This window comes from Hordeum vulgare, chromosome 4H (assembly GCF_904849725.1).
Source record: "Hordeum vulgare subsp. vulgare chromosome 4H, MorexV3_pseudomolecules_assembly, whole genome shotgun sequence".
NCBI classification, from domain to species: Eukaryota; Viridiplantae; Streptophyta; class Magnoliopsida; order Poales; family Poaceae; genus Hordeum; species Hordeum vulgare.
In genome coordinates, this window is record NC_058521.1 from 490421865 (window position 1) to 490430845 (window position 8981).

Consider the following 8981-nt stretch of genomic DNA (forward strand, 5'->3'; position numbering starts at 1 on the left):
ACTCGCCTTTATATACAGGCCGAGGACCTATGGTTTACAAAGTCCTGTTATCCTACATTTGGTAGTTTCCCTTATCTCTAAGTCGTCGTGCTCCCCACGACCAGGAGCTTCCTTGACGTTCCATCATCAACACGATCTTCTTGAACCGCCCCACAACTCCTCGGCCACTGAACACATAGCCAGAGGTGAGTCGCCCCATTGGTGACCCGGCCCATTAAGGGCGGGTTACCCACAGGTAACATCCCCAACATTAGGCCCCAGATTGTCATGAATTCATTCGTGTCAATAAACTCCCTTCAATCTTGGGACGACTGTCCTCATTTCCAGCCTTCGGCGAACGCTGAGCCGCCATTTGTGGTGCTCTAACCTGAGTCACCATACAGTATTAAAGGGTGTCGCCTCATCTCCTCGGTTCCAGTCCCAAAACACTGTAACTGTCAGCGAATCTTTTGCCCATAATTGTTTATCCTGAAAATCCAGGCGCCATCATTGCGTTTACTGACTTGTCGCCTCGCTTCCCGCATTGACAGCCTCGTTTCTCGTTCCTGCTCCTTAAATAGCGAGAGAAATGGGGGGAAGGATAATATCGTCACCTACCCCCATTCTACCTTCATCTTCGTCTTTGTCTCCGTGCACCGACCTCCCGGCACCGTCTCCGAGCTCCAGCGTCCCGGCGTCGTCCTCGGCTCCAGTGACCGACGTCATCCTCGGCTCGCGGGGTCTTTCTCCATCGACTGTGGCTCCCCAGGCAGCAAGGAAAACGAAGCCCCGAGCCTCCGTTCCTGGCGGCCATCCCCTGTTGTCAGGTACGCTCCTTCCCTCTCTTAGGTGTACACCAAGAACTCCATGGCCGTAGCTTTCTTGCCAACCAGCTCCATAGTAGGATGAACAACTCGAGATATGTTAGATCTGCTCCCCGTTGCCATGATTAGCTTCAGATTGCAATAGGCAACAACCATTTTAATCTCTGCCTCCTGCTAGTTCAAACCCATGTTCTGTTGACCAGCTCTGTAGTTGTACTATACGTGCAGCCCATCGCCATTACCTCGGACGATATTTTGTTATTTTGTACCTGTCGTAGATCCATAGCTTTCCACCTGTCCATAGGACAAGAACGTTTTCGAGAGTCGCCTTTTAACTTCAGCCTTCATGGTGACTCAGTTTAATTACTGTAGTCAAGGCGCCCCTTCTTTCAGTCTGTTGGGTGAGTTACCAAACCCTTTTGTGAACACCACAGAACCGTACCAGCGGGTTAGAATACTTTCTAATCTTTGCTGACTCGCCTTGCACTCCGTTTTTTTCTGTAGTCATAACTATCACGAAGTGTGACTGGTTGCCAACTAAAGTCGACGATGCCACACTCGAGAAATACGTCGAGGCGGGTCTCCTTGATAGCAAGGAGACTATTGGTTGGAGAACTGCCCTGGGCGAGTCGATTCCCAACCCTGGTCAGGAGAGGTGGTGATCTTCACCGACTACCTCGAACGTGGATTCAAGCCGCCTAGATCGAAGTTTTTTCGAGACGTCCTGCACTTCCTCAACCTTCATCCTCAAGACCTAGGACCCAATTCCATCACCAATCTATGCCAGTTCCAAGTCTTCTGCGAAGTGTACTTACAGAAAGAACCCTCAATCCCTTTGTTCTGGAACTTCTTCCACTTAAACCGCCAGACCGAGTTCTCCAACGGTCCCAACCATGAGCTTGGAGGAGTCAATGTTCAGAGACGCCGTGAGCGTGGATTCCCGGCAGTTCTCTTGCCCAGCCACCCCAAAGGATGGGCCGAGTCATGGTTCTACTGCCAGAACATTGCTCCACCAGGCGAGAACCCTCTTCCGAGTTTCAGAGCAGACCGCTTGCCAATGGATTTCAAATTTCTCGGCAAGCTTACCGAAGAAGAAGAGTCGGAATTCATTCCGCTCTTTTCAGATCTAAAATTCATGTACACCAACGGGCTCATCGGGATCGACCTGTTCCGCTGCTGGATAGAGTGGAACATCCTTCCCTTGAGCCGCCGCGATGGGTTGATGTATGATTATGATGGCACTTTGGAGCATCCACAGCGTGCTAGTCGCCGCCAACTTTCAGAAAGTGAAATCATTGGAGTCATCAAGAGATTAACCGGCGAGTCTTTGGAAGAATGCGCCAAGGTCGGCCTTAAAGGCTTCTGCCGTGCCAATCCGGTGCCACAAATAAGAATCTAAGCCGCCATTTGTCTTGTTGATACTTAGCAATCCTTCGTGGTTAAAAACTTGCCTCTGTTTATCAAAAAACCGATGTGTTTTGGCAGAGGGGTCCCAAAACCGCCCCCCCAAAGTCCACCAAGGCGCCAACCAAGAAGAAGAAGACGGTGAGCCGGAAGAAAACCGCCACCAAAGATTCATCTTTTGTTGGAGACTCTCACGCAGATGAGGCAAATTCTGAGGTAAGGCTTTTCCCTCGTCCCTTCTTTATATGTTCCGACTTAAGCTTATACCATATTATCTTTACATGTAGGGTGATGACAATGAAAGCAAGAATGATGCAGTGGAGGTAATTTCCATTTCTTCCGACTCACCTTCTTCTTCTTCCCCTAGACCAGCCAGGCGGATCTGCGGAAAAGTGCCCATATGTCATCCTTATACTTATATGGACCCTGATTTCCTTTTGAAGAAAGCAAAATTCACCCCCTCTCGCAAGACCCGCAGTCGCTCTGGCGACTTGGTTACTGGACTGCCCAAGAAGACGACCGGTCGGAAACAGACCAGTGGGGTACACTTTTGTCTTGTTATATCTTTTGCCATGTGAAATATAACCCGCCATTTTTGTGACCTTCAAGTCTTTGTCCTGTCAGACTTCTCCTTCCACATCTGGCGACTCGGCCATCTCTGCTCTCTCGCCGATGGTTCGTGTGCAATGGTAAGTCTTCATTGTTAACCCAAGCTTCATAAACAATAACATGTGCTTTTAACCTTGGCGCTTCATCGTAGGGCACAAGCAAAGAAGAGGAAGACCGGCGACTCTCCTTCTGCGCAACAAACATCTGATGCCTTAGGCACGGGCACATCTAGTTCGTAGGGCTTGCGATATTCCTACAGGCGATATTCCTGACACCGGGGATGACTCGCCCGTCATTTTGAAAGAGACCGCTGGCCAAAGTAACCCGCCGAGCCCACTGAAGGCGAACGACGACCCAGATGTCGTGGTTACCGGCTTTGGCTACTCTACCCCTCCAACTGCCATGTTCTCCAAACATACCTCGAAGGCAAGTCGCCTTTCCCCTGATAGCGATGCAGAACACCTCAAACTTCCCCAATACGAGAAGCTGGAATTCGACCAGCTATGTTCCGGCTTCACAACTCACCTGGAGAAGGATTTTGAGCTGAACAAAAGCCTGCTCTGCCTTATGAATACCAAACACGAGGTATGCAAATATATGTTCCTATACCCATTAGCCTTCCAAGGGCCGGGTCATCTTTTCAAGGATGAGCCGGGTCTTTGTAGTAGAAAACTTCAACCTGTAGCCCCCAAGGGCCGGGTCATCTTTTTTGAAGATGAGACTGGTCTCGTAATAGAAAACTTCAACCTGTAGCCCCCAAGGGACGGGTCATCTTTTTTGAAGATGAGCCGGGTCTTGTAATAGAAAACTTCAACCTATAGCCCCCAAGGGTCGGGTCTTCTTCTTTGAAGATGAGCCGGGTCTTGTATGTGGTATGACTTTTTGATAAAAAATCATACATTAGCCCCAAGTGTCAGGAGTATTGCTTGCAAAAATTCTGAGACTTGTCTCCCAAAATATTATGTGCAGGATTCTATGCCCTAGAGTGAGGCGGCGGTAGCCGACTTAAAGAAGAATTTGACTGGTCAACAGAATGCTTACTCTGGGCTGGAGGCTAAATTCCGCTTGCTGCAGGCCGAGTTAGAAAAAATGAAGGCTGACCAGGAGAAGTTTGAGAAGAAAGCCAACGCCGACCAAGCCGCCATCTTGAAGCGTGCTGAACAAGCATAAGAAAAACTGAAAGCCTCCCAACATGAGCTGACTGTCTTGAAAAAGCATATATCCAATATGACAGTCGCCATGTTTGGTAAGTTTGATCACTGAACTTCTTTTGACTAACCAGATTGGGATCAAAAAATCTCCAAATACTTATGCCCCTGTTGCAGGTACCCGAGCCGTCAAGCTTCCAGACGACTGTATGACTAAATTGAGAGCCATATACGCCTTTGCTGAGCAGCTGTACACGGGAGGCATGTTATCAATCAAGGCAGCGATGGGCAGTAAGGAACCAACAATGACCATCAAGCAAATGCTCGGCTTCTTGTCCACGCTGCCTCCTCAAGTAGAAGAATTAAAGAGACCAGCCGCCCGAACAGGTGTGTTGAATACCCTGAGTCGGTGCCTTGCATATGCCCCGGAGCTCAAAACCGAGGAAATAGTCGCCGGCTACCCTGAGCTGAAGGTTGATGGCACAGAATTCACCGAAGTGGATTATAAGCGGACCATCGTAGAATCGCGCTATGCGGCGACTCGACTGGCGGCGAGTTTTGACCTGAAGAAGTATCAATCTGCCTATGATGAAAACAAAATGAAAGTGACGCCTCCTTCATATCAGATTGCTAGCTTGGTTCCCAGCCGCCCCAGGAATCCTTTTAATCTTGACTTGGACTTGTCTCACTTCCTGGCTGAGGAGGATGAGTTCATCGCCTTGTCCAAGTGTAACTGGAAACTGGGGGACTTATGAATTGAAAGCGGAGAAAGCTCAAGGCAAGGCGACTCGGCGGCGGCTTGACTCGCCCATCGATCCTTCCTTTGCTGGGGAATGATACCCATTTTGGCCATGAGAGCCATGTAATTATTTTGCTAGTGTGTGTGAAACACCAAACTTGCCATATTGTCTTTTGGATGGAACCATTTGTAGTCCCTGAACCTTTTCATGACTCGATTGCAACTTCTTTATAACTTGTAGTGTGTGTGAAATGGCTCCAAATTTGTCCTGGTCTGTTTAGGAAAATAGTAACTTATTTCAACAAGTCTATGTCTAGGAATAAACCATCCCCCTGAATCATGGCGAGAGATAAATCAGGCCCCAGGTTAGGGAAAATCCTGAACCAGGGCGAGTTATAATCAAGACCAGTTCAAAGGAAAATTTTATCGACTCAATGAGTTTCGATAGGATAAGACGAGTCTGCATAACTCTAGTGTTATCCTTAGGAAGATTTTCAAAAAGCCTTATTATTTTAGACCGGCTGATCACGCGCGATTCAAGCTTTTGTGAAGCAAGTTCAATGAACCAATGGTTTCTCTATTTTCCATGTGTGACTCTGGCCGGTACCTCATGTTTTAACCAAGGCGAGTTCAGGGTCCGAATAACAGATTGACTAGCCTCGAGTACATAGGTCCATGTGGCGACTTGTTCAACACATAGTCCAGTATAACCATTTGTAATGCGGTAATTTTTTGCTAGCCAAGAGGGTATTCAGGCTGAACTCGATGAATGGAAGCCCCAAAGTGACCTATGGTTTAGGAAGAAACCAGGCATAGGATTACAGAAGTGTATACGCTCTTACTGCAAAACAACTTGGGGACTAGTAGCCCCCAAGTAAGCCGGTTTACTTCTCAAAAACTATATAAGGCGCCTATGTTTGAACCGTGCGACGTGGCTACTTTGGTCCTCTTTGGCTTACGAGTATCCAGTTTTGAAATAAGTGCAACATGGCGACTTATGCTCTTTGATACTGATAGAGTCCATGTTTGGGCGACTTATAGAAGAGTAAAGACTCATGCTTTCAAAAGCTGAAATGGCAAAGGACCCCGAATTTCGTGGGTGCCGGCTTTATTGCTTTCATAATTTATGGATTACAAAAACTTGATAAAAGAAAGAAAAGGGAGCTCATGGCTCTATGTATAATAAGGCCGCAGATGGGCTATGTTCCACGGGTGAGTAGTCTCAACCTCCGTAGTTGGCCGATTTGGACGAAGATCCATCAAATAGTATGAGCCGTTCCGAAGATTCCTGCTGACGACAAATGGTCCCTCCCATGGAGGTGACAGCTTGTGCATACCGGTATGATCTTGAATCAAACGGAGCACTAAGTCACCTTCTTGGAAGGTTGGACTCTAGACCCGACGGCTATGATAACGGCGTAAATCCTGTTGGTAAATCTCCGACTGTGACGCGGCCAAATCACGTTCCTCCTCCAGGACATCCAGCGAGTCTTGCCGTGCTGACTCGTTGTCCAGCTCCACGTAAGCGGCGACTCGCAGAGAATAATGCTTGATGTCGCTTGGTAACACCGCCTCCGCCCCATAGACCAGAAAGAAAAGAGTAAAACCAGTGGAGCGGTTTGGAGTCGTCCTGATACTCCACAAAACCGAGGGAAATTCCTCGACCCAACATCCTGGCGTGCGTTCCAAGGGCACCATGAGTCGGGGCTTAATCCCTCGTAATATTTCCTGATTCGCCCTCTCTACCTATCCTTTAGACTGGGGATGCGCCACCGCGGAAACATCAAGTCGGATATGCTCGCGTGAGCAGAACTCTTGCATTGCGCCTTTGGAAAGGTTAGTACCATTGTCCGTAATGATACTATGTGGATATCCAAACCGGAAAATTAGCTTCTTCAAGAATTTGACAGACGTCTCGGCATAACAACTGCTAACAGGTTCTGCTTGCTCCCATTTGTTAAATTTGTCAACCGCCACGAATAGATGAGTCTTTTTATTAGACGACATTTTGAAAGAGCCGACCATATCGAGCCCCCACACTGCAAATGGCCAAGTGATTGGTATCATCCGCAATTCCTGAGCCGGCACATGCATCTGACGCCCAAACTTTTGGCAGCCATCACATCAGCGAACAATCTCCTCCACGTCTGCGTGAGCCGTCAACCAATAAAACCCATGCCTGAAGGCTTTAGAAACCAAGGATCGGGATCCAGCATGATGAGCACAGTCGCCCGCATGAATCTCATTGAGGATCATACAACCTTCTCAGAAGAAACGCATCTTTGAAATACTCTTGAGGTGCTTCGCTTGTGTAACTCGCCACTATGTATGACCATAGACTTGCACCGGCGGACAATTTGGCGAGCTAGCAGCTCGTCGGCAGGTAACTCGCCTCTGGTGAGATACGCCATGTAAGGAATCGCCCAATCTGGAGTAGGATGAACAGCCGCCACGAGTTGAGATTCGGGGTCTGGTACCGCCAGGTCTTCTTCCGAAGGCTTTTTTACTGACGGGTTATATAGTGTATCCAAAAAGACATTGGGAGGAACAGGCTTACGCTGCGAGCCAAGGCGGGAAAGAGCGTGTGCTGCTTCATTAAGCCGTCGGTCGATGTGATCCACTTGATAGCCACTGAAATGACCCACCACATCCGACACAACCCGTTTGTAAGCCGCCATCAGAGCGTCTCGTGAATCCCAAGTGCCAGAAACCTGCTGCGCCACCAGATCGGAATCGCCCAAGCATCTCACTCTCGTGAGTTTCATCTCCTTGGCGAGTCGCAGACCATGAAGCAGAGCTTCGTATTCTATTGCATTTTTAGTACATGGGAACATGAGTCGGAGAACATAGAAAAACTTGTCACCGTGAGGCGAAGTTATCAACACGCCAGCCCCCGAGCCTTCCAGCTGTCTGGACCCGTGAAAATGCATGGTCCAATATGTAAGATCTGGTTTTTCCACGGGGATTTGTAACTCGGTCCAATCATTGATGAAGTCCACGAGCGCCTGAGACTTGATAGCTGTCTGAGGCGTATATCGCACCTGACGGGGACCTAGCTCGATGGCCCATTTGGTGATCCGTCCAGTGGCCTCCCGGTTATGTATAATATCACCGAGAGGAGCGAAGCTGACGACCATGATCGGGTGTTCCTGGAAGTAATGCTTCAACTTCTGACTCGCCATGAATACCCCGAAAACCAGTTTTCGCCAATGTGGGTAGCGTTGCTTGGAGAGGGTAAGGACCTCGCTGATGAAATACACCGGCCTTTGGACGGGGTATTCCTTCCCTTCCTCCTTTCGCTCGACAACTACTGCCACGCTGACTGCATTGCAGTTGGCCGCAATGTAAGGAGCATAGGCTCTTTGTCTGCTGGAGCCGCCAGCACCGGCGGGTTAGCCAGTTGCTGCTTCAAGGCTTCGAAGGCGTCATTGGCCTCATCTGTCCATACGAAGCGATCAGTCTTCTTGAGCAGCTGATAGAGAGGGATGGCCTTCTCCCCAAGGCGACTTATGAAACGGCTCAAGGCCGCGATTCGACGCGGCATGCACTGCACTTGGTTGACGTTGGCTGGTTTCCCAAGTGAAGTAATTGCTGCAATCTTTTTCCGAGTTGGCCTCGATTCCTTGTTCCGACACCAAGAAACCCAATAGCTTCCCTACGGGGACACCAAATACGCACTTGGTGGGGTTAAGCCTCATCTAGTAAGTACGCAGGTTGTCGAATGTTTCTTTGAGATCCTCCAACAACGACTCCTTGCGGTGAGATCTGACCACGATGTCGTCCACGTAAGCGTGGACGTTACGGCCTATCTGGCTGTGCAGGCAGTTCTGGATGCAGCGCTGGTAAGTCGCCCCCGCGCTTTTAAGCCCAAATGGCATGGACACATAGCAGAAAGCTCCGAAAGGGGTTATGAAGGATGTCTTTTCCTGACCCGCCACCGCCATTTTTATCTAGTTGTATCCTGAATAAGCATCCAAGAAACACAGACGTTCGCAACCCGCCGTCGAATCAATAATTTGATCAATGCGAGGAAGGGAGAATGGATCCTTTGGGCAGGCTCTATTGAGGTCCGTGTAGTCAATGCACATGCGGAAGATGCCATTCTTCTTGAGCACCAAGACCGGGTTAGCAAGCCACTCTGGGTGAAAAACTTCGATGATGAACCCGGCGGCGAGGAGCCGGGCCACTTCTTCGCCAATCGCCTTGCGGCGTTCTTCGTTAAACCTGCGGAGGTACTGTCGTACCGGCTTAACTTTGGGGTCAGTGTTGAGATGGTGC